General features: G+C 41.2%; 1 protein-coding gene across 1 annotated transcript in view; it reads left to right on the top strand.

The window, feature by feature from the left end:
- Positions 1–16,143: 16,143 nt before the first annotated feature.
- LOC128703435 (DNA-directed RNA polymerase III subunit RPC1) overlaps positions 16,144–23,562 on the top strand; it is a 108,548-nt gene continuing 101,129 nt past the window's right edge. The window contains exon 1 of the mRNA XM_070080175.1: positions 16,144–16,161. The gene's annotated coding sequence lies outside the window, so the exon portion shown is untranslated. The remainder of the gene's footprint in view (positions 16,162–23,562) is intronic.

Raw genomic sequence — 23,562 nt, 5'->3', positions numbered from 1 at the left:
TTGAGATTAATATTTCTGTTTATGGTAAAATGGGTGAGTGAGTGTAAGTGTGAACCACCAGGTGGTATTCGTGTAGTTAGTTGACATGATGTATCAGGGAGATAAGATGTTTTCTAATGGTAGTTTTGAAGGTGATGAATGTGTCTGCAGTTCTAGAGTTCTCAGATTTTAGGGCCTTTGACATACTTTGAATTTTTGTAAAGGTCTAGTCGGACACGGGGAATGTCGTAGAAATGTTTGTGTCTGGTGTTATGCCTGTGGGTTCTGTCACAACTATCAAGAAAGCGTTTTAGGTCAAGGTTGATATTGGAGTTTAAGGTCCTGTAGATGTAGATTGCACAGTAGTAAGTGTGGATGTACTGAACAGGGAGTAAGTTTAGATCTATGAAGAGTGGGGGGGGGTGTTGCCAGGGATGGGATTTAGTGATTATTCTTACTGCAGCTTTTTGTTGGGTTATTATTGGCTTTAGGTGTGTTGCTGCAGTTGATCCCCAAGCACAAATAGCATAGGTGAGGTATGGATATATAAGTGAATGGTATAGTGTGATAAGGGCAGTTTGCGGCACGTAGTATCGTATCTTGGAGAGGATCCCAACCGTTTTGGATACTTTTTTGGTTATGTGTTGGATATGGGTGCTGAAATTCAGGTTGTTGTCAAGGTATAGGCCTAGGAATTTGCCCTCATTATGTCTGGTAATTAGAGTGTTGTCGATCTTAATGTTAATTTGTGCATCTCCTGCTCTGCTACCAAACATAATATAGTAGGTTTTGTCAGTGTTAAGCGTAAGTTTATTGGCTGTCATCCAAGTCGATATTTTGATCAGCTCCTCGTTAACAATGGTGTTGAGGGTGGCATGATTAGGGTGAGAGATGACATAAGTCGTGTCGTCAGCAAAGAGAATGGGTTTCAGGTGTTGGGATACGTTTGGAAGATCATTGATGTATATGAGGAAGTGCAGGGGACCAAGGACACTTCCCTGCGGAACTCCAGTATCAAGTGGCCGTGTTGTTGATGCTGTGTCTTTAATGGTGACATACTGATACCTATTAGTAAGGTAAGATTTGAAATAAGCAAGTGCATGGCCTCTTATACCGTAATGGTCAAGTTTGTGGAGTAGGATGTCGTGGTCTACTGTGTCAAAAGCTTTTCTTAGGTCAATAAAAATTCCTAGTGGATATTCCTTATTTTCCAATGCTGTGTAAAGCAAATCTAGCATTTTTATGATTGCATCATTAGTGCTTTTATTTTTCCTGAATCCAAATTGGCAGGGGTTGAGTATGTTTTGTGTTGTTATAAATGAATATAGTCTCCTGTGCACGAGTTTCTCAAAGATTTTGGATAGCAATGGTAAGTTTGATATTGGCCTATAGTTGTTTAAGTCTGTAGGGTCACCACCTTTATGTATTGGTGTAACCCTTGCCATCTTGAGTAGTTTCGGGAAGGTGCTAGTTTCTAGTGACTTGTTAAAAAGTAATGAAATAGCATGCGAAAGGATATGGGCCGCTCGCTTGTACAGTAATGGTGGGACATTAGACAGATTCCCTGAGTTGTTTTTAAGTGACTTTATAATCTCGGTGACTTCCGAGGGCTCAGTTGGTGCAAGATAGAAGGAATTTGGGAAATTCCCATCTAGGTAGTCCTCGGAATGGGCATTGGTATGTGGGATTTTATTGGCGAGATTAGATCCTATGGTTGAGAAGAAGTCGTTTATCTTGTTAGCTGTGTCAGTGGGATGTAGTGGTGTTTCATTAGGTTTAGTTAGGACAATATTCTTGGGTTTTTTCAGTTTGTGGGTCCCTAGAATCTGAGAGAGTGTTTTCCAGGTCTTTTTTTATATCTCCTCTAGTGTCTGTGAATCTACTGGAGTAGTATAGTTGTTTGGCTTTCTTTATTACTTTGGTGAGAACTGATGAATAGTGTTTACCTGGAGTTTACCTGGAGAGAGTTTCGGGGGTCAACGCCCCAGCGGCCCGGTCTGTGACCAGGCCTCCTGGTGGATCAGCGCCTGATCAACCAGGCTGTTGCTGCTGGCTGCACGCAAACCAACGTACGAGCCACAGCCCGGCTGATCAGGAACTGACTTTAGGTGCTTGTCCAGTGCCAGCTTGAAGACTGCCAGGGGTCTGTTGGTAATCCCCCTTATGTGTGCTGGGAGGCAGTTGAACAGTCTCGGGCCCCTGACACTTATTGTATGGTCTCTTAACGTGCTAGTGACACCCCTGCTTTTCATTGGGGGGATGGTGCATCGTCTGCCAAGTCTTTTGCTTTCGTAGTGAGTGATTTTCGTGTGCAAGTTCGGTACTAGTCCCTCTAGGATTTTCCAGGTGTATATAATCATGTATCTCTCCCTCCTGCGTTCCAGGGAATACAGGTTTAGAAACCTCGAGCGCTCCCAGTAATTGAGGTGTTTTATCTCCGTTATGCGTGCCGTGAAAGTTCTCTGTACATTTTCTGTACATTTTGTGTATTAAGCCCTGTCTATATTGCTTTTCATATTGGTGTTTCTTGTAATCATTATTTCTTGTAATCATTATTTTACTACATGTAAACCACACAATAACCAAATTCTGTAAACTCAGCAGTGTAATCCTTATAAAGAATAAACTTTGAATTTGAATTTGAATTGAATTTGAATCAAGGAAAAACACTGGTATATAATCCCAGATATTCTCTGCTGGTCACTTGATGTAGCTGGATCACCCATAACCTATCCAATTGCAACATACCTAACTGGCCAGTATCAGTCTGCTATAACTAGAAGGGTTACTTAACCGTGGGTGATTGATACTCCTTATTTCCTCCATTCACCATCTCATTTCGATGTCCTGCTACACCGACACAGTTCCTATTCTAGCAGGACTAGGTATTCGTTGGTTTGTCCCAGTTTACAAGTCGTGACTCCATAAAACTTCACTATCCTCGGGACGGGAACCACGAGGACTAACGTGTTCACTCGCAGCAGGGCGACTTATTTCACTTCACACATTCTCTTAACTTAGTGTTATTATCACTGATTACATTACAGTTCACAAGACGATTTAATGTCTCATAATTATTATACACATTAGAGGTCACTCCATTAAGATCTGAGACCGATGAGTGAGGATTAAATCACGGGTATTTTCCCCTGGACACACTCCATGGCGGCGCACCAGTCACCGCGGGTCCCACCATTATTCACTAATTTTACCACTTTGTTACGGTGGTCCCGTAAATCACGTTCCCTCACTCTTCACCAGGAACAGTTATGACACTTCCTATCATGAAGTGAGGCCTATATTAATCCTTAGGCTGCCGTGAACGCCAGTTTCTTGGTCACATGCTTTCCCAGCCTCTTCACTCAATTCAAAACACTCCCGCTCCTCGATGCCCCGTCTCGACCTCTCCCCCCGCACATCTGCGCAGGCACAGAGGGAACACTGTTGGTTCTATTCCATTTTCAAATACATTTTTTTGACCCAAATCAACACATTAAACACTTATTAGGCACTATAGTTTCGGAAATTAAATAATTTCCACAGCTAACATACCATCTTTATCATGAAGGAGTAATCCAATGTGTGATGGGATCCGTAGCAATTGTACATTAATCCCCTTGTCCCTGATTTTTGAGTATCTATGGATTTGTTAAAGAGCACATATACCCCAAGATATCTGTAAGTTTTAACATAGCTAATATTTTCACCCTGCAAGTAGATAGGTGGGGGATGTCGTTTGCTTGTTAATATCCTTTTTTTTTTTCTTAAGAATGAGAGTGAACCCAGAAGTGCCATCCTCCGGAGAGGCATTGGATTCGCCTGACCTTCCTCATATTATAACAAATTTCCAGAAAAAAATTGAGCATCTTGAACAGATCCTGACAAGTTTAATAAATATATGTAATCAGGATGATGCTCTTGAGCATGGTGATGATGTCAAAAGTGCAGCAATCTCCGTTCAGCTTCCAGCAATTTGTGAGAAAGAAGCCCATAACTCTTGCCTTCAAAACTTGCCTCATAACTGGCTGCCAAAATGCCGAAAAATGCTTAAAAATAAAGGTTCTGAAGATAAAGACGTACAAACTATGCTATTTGCTCTTAAGTGTCTGCACACTGCAGTCAAAGCATAATAGTTTTACCATCTTATGAGCAAGAGATTGTAATAACTCACTACAATGGATACATTACAAATCTTTTCATGGAACATTGCTTCCATCAGGAAGCGGTTGCCTGACTTACATCATATTAGTGCAACCAAGAATATTGATGTCATCTGTTTGCAGGAATGTAGATTGTAAGATGGAGCACCTCCACCAAACTTGCCTGGATATGCAGCTTATAACCTAAGGTCAACCAACTGTTGTGTGATGTATGTCAGAAAGAACTTGCCACATTCACTCCTTTCCTTGCAGAGTCGAGTTAACATGCAGTATCATGGTGTCAAAGTATATGCAGGCGATTTTTCCATAAACATTTTTAATCTCTATGCCCCAGCGAACCAGCTTCGACCTGATGCTTTACCAGATCGCATCAATAGTGAACCTACCATCATTCTTGGAGATTTTAATGCCAGACATAAGAATATTGGTGGGTCTATTACAAACGCCAATGGAACTAAACTAGTGAGATTGCTGAATGAGCATGATAATGTTCGAATTGTGGGCACTACTGAGCCTACTCACATATATGGTGGCATACTAGATCTGTGTCTTGGATTTAATACATCATATACGATGCATGACTCTGTCATAGTTGATGATCTTCTATCTGATCACTTCCCAAGACTAACAACTGTCAATCTTGATCACATCTCCAGCAATCAAGGAGCTAAATACAGAAGGAGGAAACTTATTCTCAAACCAGAACACAGAGACAACTTTATTAACCACTTGGATCAATTCAAATTCAAATTCAAATTCAAAAGTTTATTCTCTATAAGGATTACAATGCTGAGTTTACAGAAATTTGGTTATTGTTTGGTTTACATGTAGTAAAATTGTGATTACAGAGTGTACCACTAGAACGCTTAGCATGGCTAGGCATTTCGGGCATACTTAGTTTTATTCTTAATTGTAAAATATTACAAATTATGAGGTAAGTTGGTATTATGGCTAAGTGACTAAATACTAGTTTATGAGTTTAGCAATGTGAATTAACAACTGGGCATCTACACTGCAAACTGAATTGTTTGCAATCCTAATGGCGCTAAAGCTAACCTATGACACTGAGCTTGACTCTATCATCATTACTGATTCTATGTCATCACTGAAGGCTCTTGACTCATATAATGACTCCAACAACATGCTCATTGGGGAAGCCAGGTATAGATACTCAAAAATTAGGGACAAAGGAATTAATGTACAATTGCTATGGATCCCATCACACATTGGATTACTCCTTCATGATAAAGTTGATATGTTAGCCAAGAAGAGTATCGAGAAGGAGAATGTAGAATATAACTTTGGTATAACTGTGTCTAGCATTAGGAATAATATTAGGAGAGAAGTAAATAATGAAAATGATTGTTATAGGAATGCAGTTAGAAGCCTGAGTAGATCTATAACCCACTATGATAACATGAACGTAGATAAGTATGTTTATGGAGCAACTTTGCAATGTGAACAGACTGACTGATGTTGTAGTGGCCAGGCTTAGGCTTGGTTACAAGTACTTCTGGCAGTTTGGGAGACACACAGATGATGATCAAACTAAATGTAAATTATGTGATCAGGCATATGGTCACTCTCTTGAACACTATGTGCTTAATTGTCCACTTATTGAGGAATACAGAGACAGACAGTATAATAACCTATGTGACATGTCAAGATATCTTATTAATGAAAATAAGATACCAGATATACTAAGCAAATTTCCTAAATTTGCTTGTAACAGATAAGTGAACTATAGATATGTAGATATAAATCCATATGTATTCCTGTTAACCCTTTGGGGCCTAGTTCCTAGGCCTTTTGTGTATCCATATGCTCTCGCGCTACCGTCCACAGGATGGATATGGGGTGCACAATAAACTAGCCACTTCGGTGGCAAAATCTAATCTAGCAATGTGAATGCTTTTGTTTTGGCACAGTATATAGTTTCAGTATTGGAGTATCACAGAATTCATTATTTTAAGACTGAGATTAATATTTCTGTTTATGGTCAAATGAGTGAGCGAGTGTAAGTGTGAACCACCAGGTGGTATTCGTGTAGTTAGTTGACGGGGTGTATCAGGGAGATAAGATGTTTTCTAATGGTAGTTTTGAAGGTGATGAATGTGTCTGCAGTTCTAGAGTTCTCAGGTAGGGTATTCCAGATTTTAGGGCCTTTGACATACATTGAATTTTTGTAAAGGTTTAGTCGGACACGGGGAATGTCGTAGAGATGTTTGTGTCTGGTGTTATGTCTGTGGGTTCTGTCACAACTATCAAGAAAGCGTTTTAGGTCAAGGTTGATATTAGAGTTTAAGGCCCTGTAGATATAGGTTGCACAGTAGTAAGTGTGGATGTACTGAACTGGGAGTAAGTTTGGATCTTTGAAGAGTGTGGGGGGGTGTGCTGCCAGGGATGGGATTTAGTGATTATTCTTACTGCAGCTTTTTGTTGGGTTATTATTGACTTTAGGTGTGTTGCTGCAGTTGATCCCCAAGCACAAATAGCATAGGTGAGGTATGGATAAATAAGTGAGTGGTATAGTGTGAGAAGGGCATTTTGCGGCACGTAGTATCGTATCTTGGAGAGGATCCCAACCGTTTTGGATACTTTTTTGGCTATATGCTGGATATGGGTGCTGAAATTCAGGTTGTTGTCAAGGTATAAGCCTAGGAATTTTCCCCCATTATTTCTGGCAATTAGAGTGTTGTCAATCTTAATGTTAATTTGTGCATCTCCTGCTCTGCTACCAAACATAATATAGTAAGTTTTGTCAGTGTTAAGCGTAAGTTTATTGGCTGTCATCCAAGTCGATATTTTAATCAGCTCCTCATTCACAATGGTGTTGAGGGTGGCAAGATTAGGGTGAGAGATGACATAAGTCGTGTCATCAGCAAAGAGAATGGGTTTCAGGTGTTGGGATACGTTTGGAAGGTCATTGATGTATATGAGGAAGAGCAGGGGACCAAGGACACTTCCCTGCGGAACTCCAGTATCAAGTGGCCGTGTTGCTGATGCTGTGTCTGTGTCTTTAATGGTGACGTACTGATACCTATTAGTAATGTAAGATTTGAAATAAGCAAGCGCATGGCCTCTTATACCGTAGTGGTCAAGTTTGTGGAGTAGGATTTGGTGGTTTACTGTGTCAAAAGCTTTTATTAGGTCAATAAAAATTCCTAGTGGATATTCCTTATTTTCCAATGCTGTGTAAAGCAGATCTAGCATTTTTATGATTGCATCATTAGTGCTTTTATTTTTCCTGAATCCAAACACTCAGGGGTTGAGTATGTTTTGAGCCGTTATAAATGAATACAGTCTCTTGTACACGAGTTTCTCAAAGATTTTGGTATAAGAATTGCGAGCCCACTGGCACACAAAAATTTAATGATGATTTAATTACCACTATTGAGAGTGTTCTCACAGATCAAGTGGGCAGGAATAGGAAACAAAGACCCTCCACTATAAATAACAATAAAAACCAATGTAAATACTATAATGATCCACAGCTGCGCAATCTAACACATGCAGCTAGGAGGAATGTTAAAGCATACCGTGAATGTAGAACCCCAGACCTGCTCAGAACGTTCCAAGCTGCACTAACAAATGCAAGGAATAGAAAGGAAGAACTTAGGCAACAGGAATGGGAACAGTTTGTTAGTGGATTAAATAGGTCCACCCCTTTGAGTTTGGCTTGGAAAGGTATAAATAAAATAACCAGGAAAAAGACTGGCAATGTTGCTCATCCCTTTCCTCTTGAAAAAGCAAATGACCTCATAAATGACTGGTCCAAAACATCCAGGCATGAAAGCCTTCCATCTCATATTAGAAAAAAATTAGAGAGTACTTCTGAAGAAATGTTGAAACTGATTAATTTTATGAGCCAAAAAATTGATGAGAGTGATTGCCTCTTTACAGAGTATGAATTAGATAATGCATTAACCAAAGGTCGATCAACTGCTCCTGGAGAGGATGGTATAACCTATGATATTCTCAGAACTCTAAGGCACGTGCCTGATAACCCTTTGTTGGCACTGTATAATCTCAGTTACATTGAGGGCGTTCTTCCTACTTCCTGGACCAATAGTCTCATTGTGCCTATCCCTAAGCCCCAACAGCCTGATAGATTTAGGCCGATCTCCTTAACTAGTTGTCTTTGCAAAACTTTTGAAAGAATGATGCTTAATAGATTGTACTACAGAATCAGACATCAACTTTCCCCCTACCTCTATGGGTTCATGAAAGGTAAAAGTGTGCAGAACTGTATTTCCACCTTTCTCACTGCACACACCTCTACTAGTTTTACCACTTTTCTTGATCTAAAATCTGCATTTGATATTGCAAACAGAACCGTTATACTACATGAACTAGCCAAAAATGAATATTGGTGGTAGCTTACTCTGCTGGATAATAGGATACCTGTCAAATAGAATATCCTCTGTCCTTTACCAAGGCATCAGAAGTGATTCTAAAGAAATGTCGTTAGGTACACCGCAGGGAGGAGTTCTTAGTCCCATGCTATTTAATATTCTGATTAATGCTCTCCTAAATGCTCTACCTGCCTCACCTAAACATATAGCTATAAGCTATGCTGATGATATCATGATCCATACAACAGGGCATAAGAAGATGAATACCATTCTTAATGGAGTTCAAGCAATTTGTAATCGACTAGGCCTCATAATATCTTCCTCTAAAACAAAGATATTAACAAGCAAACGACATCCCCCACCCATCTATTTGCAGGGTGAAATCATTAGCTACGTTAAAACTTACAGATATCTTGGTGTAGATGTACCCTTTAACAAATCCACTATACCACAACTAAACAAGAAATGTAAAGCTAGGATAAATGCTCTCAAAGCTATTGCTGGCTACAATCCCAACTATGATGCTAATGTGAGAATCGTGAGAATGATGTACATAGCCTATGTTAGGTCCTTAATTGATTATGCTGCTTCCATGTTGATATTAGCTAGAGAAAGTTCCCTCCGACCCTTGGAGTTAATGCAAAATGAAGCTCTCAGGACTATTCTTGGCTGTCCCAGATCTACAAAAGTTCTTAACATGAGGAAGGAGCTTGGTATTTCTAGAATCAGTGATAGGATTGTTGAAATTAACACTGTACTCGGTATTAGAATGTTGAGAAACGAACCAGACACTGTCACAGTGAATCTTACCAAGTGTCTAGAGGTAAATACACACAGATCTAAATGGATTGTGAAAACGTGCAATTGCATTAAGTTTTATAACCTGCATGAACTGTATCACTGTAGGCAACAAGAGCATTTCACCCCTCCGTGGAAGATGTGTTCATTTAATATCACATACCTACAAGTCCCTCCCAAGAAGCTCATTGCTAGTAATCCCCTCATTAAATCTCTTGTTAGAGCAACTGCTCAAGAAGAAATTTTTCGCCTAGCTGGTAGTAATAAGTTATCACAAGTTATATACACTGATGGATCTAAACAGGAGTCTTCTGGCAGGGCTGCATCTGTTCTTGTTGCCACCTCCCTAGTTAAGAACGATAATAAATTTGTTGAGTTAGGCATAAGAATTAACAACTGGGCGTCTACACTGCAAACTGAATTGTTTGCAATCCTAATGGCGCTAAAGCTAACCTATGACACTGAGCTTGAGTCTATCATCATTACTGATTCTATGTCATCATTGAAGGCTCTTGGCTCATATAATGACTCCAACAACATGCTCATTGGGGAAGCCAGGTATAGATACTCAAAAATTAGGGACAAAGGAATTAATGTACAATTGCTATGGATCCCATCACACATTGGATTACTCCTTCATGATAAAGTTGATATGTTAGCCAAGAAGAGTATCGAGAAGGAGAACGTAGAATATAACTTTGGTATAACTGTGTCTAGCATTAGGAATAATATTAGGAGAGAAGTAAATAATGAAGATGATTGTTATAGGAATGCAGTTAGAAGCCTGAGTAGATCTATAACCCACTACGATAACATGAGCGTAGATAAATATGTTTATGGAGCAACTTGTAATGTGAATAGACTGACTGATGTTGTAGTGGCCAGGCTTAGGCTTGGTTATAACTACTTCTGGCAGTTTGGGAGACACACAGATGATGATCAAACTAAATGCAAATTATGTGATTAGGCATATGGTCACTGTATTGGACACTATGGGCTTAATTGTCCACTTATTGAGGAATACAGAGACAGACAGTATAATAACCTATGTGACATGTCAAGATATCTTATTAATGAAAATAAGATACCAGATATACTAAGCAAATTTCCTAAATTTGATTGTAACAGATAAGTGAACTAGGCCTTTTGTGTATCCACATGCTCTCGCGCTACCGTCCACAGGATGGATATGGGGTGCACAATAAACTAGCCACTTCGGTGGCAAAATCTAAATCTCTACAACTAGATTATTGAGTAAAATATTATAAGATTTATAGTGAATCTAGTTCGTTTTGAAGGGAAACCAGAGTTACTGTATATAAGAACTAAAAAATTAAAGATAATTGGATGAGGCGTGCTTGAGTTATGAGCGAAATAAAATCGAAAAGCTGAGGAACCAGATATATAAAAAAAATATTTTAGACATCCTCTTAAAGATCTTCCTTCAAGATACATAAAACTTTCATCAGCACAAGTGATTTCATATATATTTTTATATTGTCGCGAGGGAAACATATGTATAATAAATGTTGATAGTTTATTTTTCACTTAAAGTGTTTAGGCTGGTAGTTGTGACAACACATGAGGCGGCCGGGTGTTGTTGTTGTTGTTGTTGTTACACTGTGTGAGTGAAGTGTAGTTGTTATTGTGAGGATGGTGAGGTGCTGACACTAGTGGTAAGTTATGGTGAGGTGCTGACACTAGTGGTAAGTTATGGTGAGGTGCTGACACTAGTGGTAAGTTATGGTGAGGTGCTGACACTAGTGGTAAGTTATGGTGAGGTGCTGACACTAGTGGTAAGTTATGGTGAGGTGCTGACACTAGTGGTAAGTTATGGTGAGGTGCTGACACTAGTGGTAAGTTATGGTGAGGTGCTGACACTAGTGGTAAGTTATGGTGAGGTGCTGACACTAGTGGTAAGTTATGGTGAGGTGCTGACACTAGTGGTAAGTGATGGTGAGGTGCTGACACTAGTGGTAAGTTATGGTGAGGTGCTGACACTAGTGGTAAGTTATGGTGAGGTGCTGACACTAGTGGTAAGTGATGGTGAGGTGCTGACACTAGTGGTAAGTGATGGTGAGGTGCTGACACTAGTGGTAAGTGATGGTGAGGTGCTGTAATTAAAAGTAAGTTTATTCAGGTATACACAAATACAGTTACATAGAATTATCATACATAGCAGCATATGTGTAGAGAACCTAGGATAACCCAAAAAAGTCAGACAGAGTGACTTATTTCCATTGGGGTCCTTTTACCTTATTATTATAATATAAAGGTTATAATATTTTCTTATTATTCTATAATGAAGATAACTTATTATTATACTAAGAAGACTATCTACTACACGAGGGTCATTAAGACTACTACACGAGGGTCATTAAGACTATCTACAATACGAGGGTCATTACTAGGAATAAGGTAGAATTTACACGTATGTTAGCTAAAAAATAGAAAATCATTCCCCTCCCTTTCTGTAGCTACATTCATCAGACACCTTTTGGCACTCTTCTTAAACTGGTTCATGCTATGACTGGCTTTGACATGTGCGGGCAGTCTGTTCCATTCCTTTATTGCTGTACAATAAAAGGTGTTTGAAGCCTGGCCACTGACTGTGGGTACTACAAAGTTGTGCTCTCTCCCCCTAGTACTATGATTGCTTTGGTTCCCAACCTTGACAAAATTGGCAGCAAGATATTCTGGACAGTGATTTAGCTTCAGTTGTTTTACCCTGTCTTCAACATTCAGCATATCCAACTGCTGTAATTCATCCTGGCCTACATGTTCTCTTGGTCCCAGCCCCAGGATGAATCTTACGATTTTGTTCTGGGTGATTTGCAGTCTATCTTTCAGTTTTTTTTTGTCAAGGCAGAGTACCATGAAGAGCAAGCGTAATCCATATGGCATTGTATAAGGGCTAGAGATAGGGTCCTGCGAGCATCAGTAGGTAGACAATGTGCTTGTCTATACAGGAACTTCAGTCTGGCTTTCGCTTTCTTTACTACACTGTTCCCTATCAATTCTCCTGACATGCATGGGTCAAAGGGGATTCCCAGATATTTTACTGAAGAAACCAAAGTGATGGGCTCCCCATTACACTGAACATTAAAATTATTTACCCTTCTTAGTTTGTTTCGTGCCAAAGAGAATGCCTTCAGTTTTCCCGAGGTGTAATGATAGTTTGTTGTTTACTAATCATTTGCTGCAGGACTCCAGTTCCAGTGTTAAAACATTAGCTATATCTTGTGGATCTTTACCTGACACTAACAGGGCACTGTCATCTGCATACAGTAGGAGTTTGCACTTGACACTGATAGGCATGTCATTGACATAACATAAGAATAATAAGGGACCCAGAATACAGTGGACCCCCGCATAGCGAACTTAATCCGTGCAAGAGGGCTGGTCGTTATGCGAAATGTTCGCTATGCGAATTAATTTTCCCCATAAGAAATAATGGAAATAAAATTAATCCGTGCAAGACACCCAAAAGTATGAAAAAAAATTTTTTTTACCACAAAAAAATGTTAATTTTAGTACACACAAACTGAAAAAGGCATGCACAATTACATGACACTTACTTTTATTGAAGATCTGGTGATGATTGATGGGATGGGAGGAGGGGAGAGAGAGTGTTAGTGTTTAGAAGGGGAATCCCCTTCCATTAGGACTTGAGGTAGCAAGTCCTTTTCTGGGGTTACTTCCCTTCTTCTTTTAATGCCACTAGGACCAGCTTCAGAGTCACTGGACTTCTTTCGCACAACATATCTGTCCATAGTGGCCTGTACCTCTCGTTCCTTTATGATTTGTCTAAAGTGGTTCACAACAGTGTCATTGTAACAGTCACCAGCACGGCTTGCAATAGCTGTGTGAGGGTGATTTTCATCAAAAAAGGTTTGCACTTCAAGCCATTTTGTACACATTTCCTTAATCTTTGAAGTAGGCAATTCCTTCAATTTCTCTCTCCCCTCCTTTGAACCAGTTTCCCCAGGTCTAGCCTCTTGCTCTTGAAGTTGATCTATCAGCTCATCAGTGGTTAGTTCTTCATTGTCCTCCTCCACCAACTCTTCCACATCCTCCCCACTAACCTCCAACCCCAAGGACTTCCCCAATTCCACAATTGATTCCTCAACTGGTATACTACTCCTCTCAGGGTTAGCCTCAAACCCTTCAAAATCCCTTTTGTCTACACATTCTGGCCACAGTTTCTTCCAAGCAGAGTTCAAGGTTCTCTTAGTCACTCCCTCCCAAGCCTTACCTATAAGGTTTACACAATTGAGGATATTAAAGTGATCCTTCCAAAACTCTTTTAGAGTCAATCGAGTGTCTGTGGTCACTTCAAAGCACTTTTGAAACAGCTTTTGTGTACAGTTTCTTGAAGTTGGAAATGACCTGCTGGTCCATGGGCTGCAGGAGAGGAGTGGTATTAGGAGGCAAAAACTTCACCTTAATGAAGCTCATGTCCCCATAAAGTCGCTCTGCCACGTCTGTAGGATGACCAGGGGCATTGTCTAACACCAGGAGGCACTTAAGGTCTAATTTCTTTTCAGTTAGGTAATCTTTCACATTGGGGGCAAATGCATGGTGTAACCAGTTATAGAAAAATTCCCTAGTGACCCATGCCTTACTGTTTGCCCTCCACAGCACACACAAATTATCCTTGAGGACATTCTTTTGCCTGAACGCTCTGGGAGTTTCAGAGTGATACACTAATAAAGGCTTAACTTTGCAATCACCACTAGCATTGGCACACATCAACAAAGTAAGCCTGTCTTTCATAGGCTTATGTCCTGGGAGTGCCTTTTCCTCCTGAGTAATGTAGGTCCTGCTTGGCATTTTCTTCCAGAACAGGCCTGTTTCATCACAATTAAACACTTGTTCAGGTTCCAGTCCTTCAGTTTCTATGTACTCCTTGAATTCCTGCACATATTTTTCAGCCGCTTTGTGGTCCGAACTGGCAGCCTCACCATGCCGTATCACACTATGGATGCCACTACGCTTCTTAAATCTCTCAAACCAACCTTTGCTGGCCTTAAATTCACTCACATCATCACTAGTTGCAGGCATTTTTTTAATTAAATCGTCATGCAACTTCCTAGCCTTTTCACATATGATCGCTTGAGAGACGCTATCTCCTGCTAGCTGTTTTTCATTTATCCACACCAATAAGAGTCTCTCAACATCTTCCATCACTTGCGATCTTTGTTTCGAAAACACAGTTAAACCTTTGGCAACAACAGCTTCCTTGATTGCCGTTTTCTTGCCCACAATAGAAGCGATGGTTGATTTTGGTTTCTTGTACAACCTGACCAGGTCGGTGATACGTACTCCACTTTCATACTTATCAATGATCTCTTTCTTCATTTCAATGGGTATTCTTACCCTTTGAGGTGTAGGGTTGGCACTAGAAGCTTTCTTGGGGCCCATGGTCACTTATTTTCCACAAACAGCACCGAAAACACTGTAATAATACGAAATATTCCGAGTGTATGCTTGAATGTTACCGCGGAGGCTGGCTGGTAAACAATGGGACGGGCGGCACATGTGAGGCTGGCTGAGGGCGCAGATTGGACGCGTCTCGGACGAAGTTCGCTGAGCGGGTTTTTGTCCACTATGCGGGGCAAAATTTTAGCGAACAAAGCGTTCGCTATGCGGATTGTTCGCTATGCAAGGCGTTCGCTATGCGGGGGTCCACTGTACTACCTTGGGGAACTCCACATGCTATCGGCAGGGGTTCTGATTCCGTTTTGTTGATTTTGACTATTTGTCTCCTGTTGCTAAGGTAGGACTTAAACCAGTCTACAGAACTTATACCGATAGCTTGAAGTTTTTTACATAATATATTGTGGTTGACAGTATCGAAGGCCTTTTGCAGGTCTAAGGTTACCATACCTATGAGGTTCCCCTTTGACATTTCAGTTCTCAGGTAATCCATCAGATTAATTAGGGAGGTGTCGATTGAGTAGGATCTTCTAAAGCCCGATTGATAGCTATGGAGAATGTTGTTGTCATTAAGGTACTTAACTACTTGAGAATACACCGCCCTCTCTAGAATTTTAGATATTATACTGAGTATACTAACAGGCCTATAGTTGCTGACATCAGACCTAGTATTTTTCTTGAAGATAGGAGTAACTCTGGCCTCCTTGAACCCCTCTGGTATGGTATTAGTGGTGATTGATAGATTTATTATGTGAGCAATAGGGATTGACAGTTCAAAGCACCATCTTTTAGGAACTTAGATGGGATGTTATCAGGGCCTGTGCTCTTAGTTGGGTTTAACCTACTTAGTTCTTTTTGAATAAAGTCATGAGATACACTTACTAGTTGACAACTGTTTGGGGATACCCCTTTATTGGTATAGTATGTTTGAAACTTATCAGAGTCTGTGTTATAGGTATTTGATGTAGCTGGTAGTTTACTTACTAGTGTTGATGCAACAGATGTGTAGTAGGAATTAAAGCAATTTGCCACCTTAGATGTTTCGTGGCATACCTCATTATCGATAGTGAGTACTATGTTAGACCTATCTACTGGCTTATGGCTATACCCCAACTGTTTTAGTTGTTGCCAGAGCTTTCTGGGGTTATACTTATACTCTTCAATTTTTGAGCAATAGTGCTTTGCCTTTGCTCCTTTTATAAGTCTCTGTACTCTGTTCCTCACCCTTTGGAATTCATTTAGTGCTGCAATATCCTGTCTGTTTGCTTTAAGTCTTTTTAGCAGCTGGTCTCTGAATTTCATATTATCTAATATCTCAGTAGTCATCCAGGGTTCTAGTGGTAAGTGATGGTGAGGTGCTGACACTAGTGGTAAGTGATGGTGAGGTGCTGACACTAGTGGTAAGTGATGGTGAGGTGCTGACACTAGTGGTAAGTGATGAAGTAGTGATGGCTGACTCCTGCTGAGATAAATTGTATAGCTTCACGGGGGAGTGCTAAGATCGTAGGGGTCATGCACCGCCTGCTGCATGAGAGAAAATGATGGTCGACCCGTGAAAGAGGAGGTTCACTCCTCTTCCTTGGATCAAAGGCCCATCACTGGCGACAAGGACTCTGGGTTAAGTGTAGGATAACCCAAGATAACCCAGGATAACCCAGTCAAGTCAAACACTCATTTATTGCCTCTGCAATACTTCAGGAATGACTTATATGTGCTCATCTCTTCCTTGGATCAAAACTGGTTACTTGTTATTCACTAGGCACTCTTGACCCCTACAGGTTTAATGCTTTACTATAAATTTAATGATACTAGTGCTTATTGAAGGTTAATATTCCCTTCAAGGATGAAGACGAGCAAGATCCTGTGTAATTATTAACCCAGGGTGTTGGTAACCCAGGGTGTTGGTAACCCAGGGTGTTGGTAACCCAGGGTGTTGGTAACCCAGGGTGTTGGTAACCCAGGGTGTTGGTAACTCAGGGTGTTGGTAACCCAGGGTGTTGGTAACCCAGGGTGTTGGTAACCCAGGGTGTTGGTAACCCAGGGTGTTGGTAACCCAGGGTGTTGGTAACCCAGGGTGTTGGTAACCCAGGGTGTTGGTAACCCAGGGTGTTGGTAACCCAGGGTGTTGGTAACCCAGGGTGTTGGTAACCCAGGGTGTTGGTAACCCAGGGTGTTGGTAACCCAGGGGGTTGGTAACCCAGGGGGTTGGTAACCCAGGGGGTTGGTAACCCAGGGGGTTGGTAACCCAGGGGGTTGGTAACCCAGGGGGTTGGTAACCCAGGGGGTTGGTAACCCAGGGGGTTGGTAACCCAGGGGGTTGGTAACCCAGGGGGTTGGTAACCCAGGGGGTTGGTAACCCAGGGGGTTGGTAACCCAGGGGGTTGGTAACCCAGGGGGTTGGTAACCCAGGGGGTTGGTAACCCAGGGGGTTGGTAACCCAGGGGGTTGGTAACCCAGGGGGTTAGTAATTCAGAGGATTGGTAACCCAGGATAACCCAATAAAACACTACACTACACACACTGTGACTGTTAGCCTAATTCCTACTGGGGTCCTTGAGTCCTTTCCCAGGATGTAACCTGTGCCAGTCGACCAGTACCAACTTATGGGTTGCATCCTGGGGTGAGTTAGGTTATCTATAGTCTGTATGGAGAGTGTTCTGAGGGTCAACTCCTGATTGCTTCCCTCCCCCCCCATCAGCACAATCCCTGTCCAGGTCTACCATCAGAAGACCTGATCAATCAAGTGGCTCAGTGGACATGCTGGTGATTCAGATGCTAGTGTTCCTACACTGACGTACCAGGAATCAAACGAAGCATGGTTACTTCCCCTGTTCACCTAGCATTAAGTAGGTTGACTGCTGTGTTGCATCCTGTGGGCAAAGATTAAAGAACCCCAATGTCAATAAGATTAAGTCCCTGATGATTATGCTATCCTAGGTGCCTAGCCCTCCAAGTTAAGAATATGAACAAAATATTATAATAATAATAATAATAATAATAATAATAATAATAATAATAATAATTATAAAATATTTCTAAAAGTACATAATACAACTATTACAAACTTAGCTAACATCATTGACATACTATAGAAAGCCCCTGGTTATGCAGAGCATTTCAGGAAACTTAAGCTAATCTTGTCCCCCATAATGGGACCTACAACAGACAGCTAATGTCTTGGTGAACAGGGGCAGTAGGTGTAAAACATGCCCAGTGCTTCACATGTGTCGTGATCAATGCCCAGACTCTCAGTGAGCGAGCTGAGGATGCTAGCAACCAAGCCACGAGCACCCACATCACAGCCCAGCTGATCAGGAACTAACTTCAGAAACTTGTCAAGCTCTCTGTTGAAGACAGCCAAAGGGTGAAGACCTCTTGATCCTAGGAATTGAAGCTACGTTTATTTTCATTCAATGAAACCTGATTATCTCTCATTATAAAAGAATTGTATGACCACTATGTGTTTAGTGCCTGTTGAAGAATATATATACAGTAAACCCTCGCCTTACGATATTAATCCGTTCCTGAGAGATCGTAAGCCAAAATTATCGTTAGCTGCATTAATTTTCCCCATAAGAAATAATGGAAATCAAATTAATCCGTTCCTGACACCCCAAAGTATGAAAAAAAAAAATTTTTACCACATGAAATATTAATTTTAATACACACAAACTGAAGAAGACATGCACAGTTACTATTCTACTAAGAATAGAATACATGACACTTACCTTTATTGAAGATCTGGTGATGATTGATGGGATGGGAGGAGGGGAGGGTGTGGAAGTTATTGTTTAGAAGGGGAATCCCCTTCCATTAGGACTTGAGGTAGCAAGTCCTTTTCCGGGGTTACTTCCCTTCTTCTTTTAATGCCACTAGGACCAGCTTGAGAGTCACTGGACCTCTGTCGCACAACAAATCTGTCCATAGAGCTCTGTACCTCCCGTTCCTTTAAGACGTTCCTAAAATGGGCCATAACATTGTCATTGTACAGTTTGCCAACATGGATTGCAGTAGTGTATCAGGGTGATTTTCATCCATTAACCCTTTGACTGTTTCAGGGCCCTCTCTGAAACTGTCATTCTATGTCGCCAAATATACGAAAAAAAAAAATTATTTTTTCTTATGAAAATGTTAGGAATATTTTTACTAGTGTTTTAAGCCTAAAAAAAAATTTTTGCCATCAGTACTTACCGAGATATAGAGCCGCAAAATTTGCAGAAATTGACGTGCGTACGGCAACAGCGGCGACTGCCGCCCACCCGGTATTCTTTTATTTACTCTAATTCAAAGGTTTCTTGCATTTTTCAATATTTTTCTTTTCCAGGTAACTTATGTGGCCTGTGAGACCAATGTAAGGTGCATTGTTCAAATATACACTCATTATTTACAACACAATAACAGAACAAACTTTATCACTATTAGTTTGTGTATACACTTTGTTTACACAAACAAACAATACAAAACAATGTTTATTACTATTGTTCCATAATATATATACATATGTACAGTCACTAACCACGTTCCTAGAACTGCTGCAGCTTGTGGAACTCTTTGAAACATGGGTATATGCAGAGGGGCACTTCACACTCCTCACACATAAAACGAGTGTGTCTGCGTGTTTGTGGGCGTTTTGTGGTATGCATACATACATAACACCTCTTCTGAGCATTTTTCTTGGCAGTAGTAGGAGGCAGTTGTATGGGGTAGTGATCACCAGGCCTCATACGAGATGACGTCTGTGGGCGCTGGTCTATTGCAGGAGTTGCTCCTTGGTACTTTGCAATTATTTGTCTGATTACTGACAGGCAAAATTCACCATATTTTGGTGTTTTGTTGGTCTTCAACTTGTATATGTTATAAGCATTTAGCATAGAGATATCAACAAGATGGAAAAAATGTTTGATATACCACTTATAACTCTTGCGTACACAGTCTGCAAACCCAATCTGCATGTCACATTTGTCCACTAAGCGCATATTGAGGTTGTAGTCCATGACAGCTGCAGGCTTTAGAATGGGTTCATTGGTCTCTCTGTTGTCCCTGCCACTGGGTACCATTTCGTTTGTGTGAACTGATGTCAACAATGTGACATCACGTTTGTCATGCCACCAAAATGCCATGATGTCATTGGCAGCAAAGGCTTGCACCTCACCTCTGCGAGTGCCAGCGTCGAACCTTGGCATATGTTTGCGATTACCACGCACTGTGCCACACACGTCTGTCAAGTTCACTCGCAAGAAATCACTGAGTATGGGGCTTGTGTACCAGTTATCAATAAATAACATATGCCCCTTACCAAGATATGGTTCCATCATTGTTCGAACCACATCACCAGAGATACCCAATAACTTCATGGTATCTCTCAAAGTATTACTGCCAGTGTACACAATAATATCTAAAACAAGACCACTTCTGCAATCACACAGTACAAATAGCTTTATACCAAAGCGTCTCCTCTTGCTTGGTATATATTGCTTGAATGAGAGTCTTCCTTTGAATAAAATCAAGGACTCATCAATAACAAGCTTCCTGAAGGGATAAAAATACATGCAGCACTTTTGTTTCAGGTACATAAACACATTTCTTATCTTATATAACCTGTCGCTTCTGTCAGGCCTGGTTTTGTCTGAAAAGTGTAACATACGTAACAGTATCAGGAAACGATTGACACCTATAATGTCACTAAAACCTGGAGTTGAAATCAGGCGATCTGTTGTCCAGTATGTGGTGACAGTGTGCTTATACACATGTGGCATAAGCATTATTGTGGCAAAAAACAGGTACATCTCTGCCACAGTTGTCTCCTTCCACTTGTGTAGCCGTGATTTTGGTGAGAGAATTGTATTTGCCATGGTGTAATCACAGTATGTATTTGTTTCCCTGACAATGATGTCCATCAGGGGTTCATCGAAAAATAACTCAAAGCAGTCCAGTTCACTGGCATTGTTCCCAAGTGGACAAGATGGCTTTATTCCACTTTGTGTTTCATCAAAGTCATGGGGACTGGGAACAAACTCGTCACCGTCCTGCCAATCCCAGATGCGGTCTGCTGGTGGGGTCTGGATATTGTACCGTGGTTGTGGCTGTGCAGGTTGTGGTGGTGCAGGTTGTGGCAGTGTGGGGTAGGGTGAGGCTGGTTGTTCTGCTGAGTCAGCCGCGTGGCTAGTAGCATGGCCCGGTGATGGTGCCACATGGGCCGTGCCACCCTCACTATCACCACCACTGCCTCCTCCCTCACTGTCACCATTCATACCCATCGTTACAATATCGTCATCTTCACTATCAGGTCGTGGTGTTGGGCCACGGGATGTGCTCCCAGAGTTTCTCCTTCCCCTTGGAACAACATATGAAACACTACCAGACCGCATACTACGTCGTACATACTGGCGCTTCACTGGGGAATATTCACTCTCACTGTCACTAGAACTGCTTTCAATGACCTTGAAATCACTATCACTATCACTGCTATCATCAGGGTGTTGTACACGACCAAATAGTTTCCTCTTTCGTCCTGGTACAGGCGAACGTGAATGTGAACAAGCCGGCACAGCACCAGAGGTCGAAGGTTGTGGGTCATCTGGGTTTTCGTCACTATTTACGTTATCCTGGGCACTTTTTTCGGTAACACTCACTTGAAAACCCTTGAATTCACTGTCACTGACATTTTCATCGCTGTTAGAGCTATCACTTGGGAACAAAAGACCTCCAATCCGCCGAGGAGTGAGGAACTTCTTACCGAGAGGCATGGTGAAAATGGACTGACAACATGGCGTTCCCACAATGCACCGCTGGGTCCCAGATTTTTTTCACAGGGTGCACACCGACCACTGAGACCCATTCTCTCCCAAGTAGGCCTACCAGGCCTTTGGCGCTCGATTTGAAGCCGCTAGAATTTGTGCGTATAAATACGTCAGAAACATTGGCTCGTAAGACGTATTTATACGTCGGAAACAGTCAAAGGGTTAAGGTTTGCAGTTCAACCCACTTTGCACACATTTGCTTAATCTCTTTTTTTCAATTCCATACTAATTCTTGCCCTTTTTACCACAGGGATGGCACTAGAAGCTTTCTTGGGGTCCATGGTGACTTATTTTACAGTTACAAGCACTAAAAACACTGGGATAATGTGAAATGTACCGAATGTATGCGTAGATGCGACCGCACTGGCTGGCTTGTAAACACTGGCACTGAGGCCACACATGGGACGCGTCCCAGAAGAATCACGTAAGGCGAGGTTTTTATCGTGAGGTGAGGCAAAATTTTTGCGTTCAAATGCTTCGTATGGCAGATTTAACGTAACGCGATGCGTTCATAAGGCGGGGGTCCACTGTACAGTGAAACCTCTGGTCATGAATGCTTCCAAACACTAACAAATCGCTTCGTGACCAAAAAATTCGCCAAATTTTTGCATCTGGTTATGAACACAATCGCCGAACAAACACAGCCACTCCAATTTTCACATTCTATACCATTTTCTTTGCACGCACCAATTTTCCCCACTTCCTTTTGTTTGTATACACCTAACAAAGACCCTCGCCTTGTAGTCGGTCTCGGTCAGACGTGCGTTCATTCGCTGTGAACTCGAGGATGAGGGATAAAGTCCCCTTATCCCCTTGTGCTAAATGACAGTCTACTGTATATTCATTATCAACACTGTGACTAGCTGGGGGCTTGAATCCACGTTGTTTTAGCCTGCCTCATGATGAGTGAAAATTCTATGACACTAACCCATGGGACCATACAATCCTATAAGAATCATGCACCCAGCAGAGCTAGGTGTTGTACCATGATCCGAGGACATACGATGGTGTGGGTGCCTCAGAGCTAATTTCATTCTACTTCTCGTTTGGTGTACTAGCCTCCACAAGCAGTGTATATATATTGTAACCATGAACGAGTAGTATTTAATCAATAATAACACTGCGACTAGCCAGTGGCTCGAACCTGTGTTGCTTTAGCCCACCTCATGGTGAGCGAAAATTCCATGATGCTCTAACCCACGGGACCATACACTCATACAAGAATCATGCACCCAGCAGACCTAGGTGTTGTACCGTGATCCGAGGACATACGTTGGTGTAGGTGCCTCAGAGCTAATTTCATTCTACTCCCAGTTTGGTGTACTAGCCTCCCCTGGGGTAAAGCTTCGTGGAATTTTAGGCTTGTTTGGATCACTACTATTTTTTTTTTTTTTTTTTTTGAGCCTTGATTACTTATTTTCAACGAATATATTTAACCCTTTCACAGTTTCGGCTGTACTAGTATGGCTTACGTACCAGGGTCCTTGATGTACTAGTACTCATAAATTCTAGCGCCTTCAAATCTAGTGAGAGAAAGCTGGTAGGCCTACATATGAAAGAATGGGTCTAAGTGGTCAGTGTGCGCGGTATAAAAAAAATCCTGCAACACACAGTGCGTAATGAGAAAAAAAAACTTTGACCGCATTTTTGGATTAAAACAATGACTTTGCACTGTATTTTCCTATGGTATTTATTGTTGTATTCTAGTTTTTCTGGTCTCATTTGATAGATTGGAAGACATATTACAGAAATTGAGATGATTTTGACTGGTTTTACAATGAAAAGTACCTTGAAATTGAGCTCAAAGTAGCAGAAATGTTCGATTTTTACCAAAGTTCAAAAGTAAACAAATCATGCTAAGCGTCCAATACACGTCAACTGGTGAGTTTAATATTCTTCCACAAGTGCGCCAATATTATTTATACCATTTATGCACTAATGCAGCAGTCTGCATAACAGTAAATCTTCTATTTTTTGTGAGAATAAAAATTCAAAATGGAAAGCAAAAGACTGTAAGAGGGGTGTGGGGAC

The sequence above is a fragment of the Cherax quadricarinatus genome, unplaced genomic scaffold (assembly GCF_038502225.1).
Source record: "Cherax quadricarinatus isolate ZL_2023a unplaced genomic scaffold, ASM3850222v1 Contig195, whole genome shotgun sequence".
Classification (NCBI taxonomy): Eukaryota; Metazoa; Arthropoda; class Malacostraca; order Decapoda; family Parastacidae; genus Cherax; species Cherax quadricarinatus.
The sequence above is the reverse complement of the archived record's forward strand: the minus strand, read 5'-3'. Positions and strand labels throughout refer to the sequence as shown.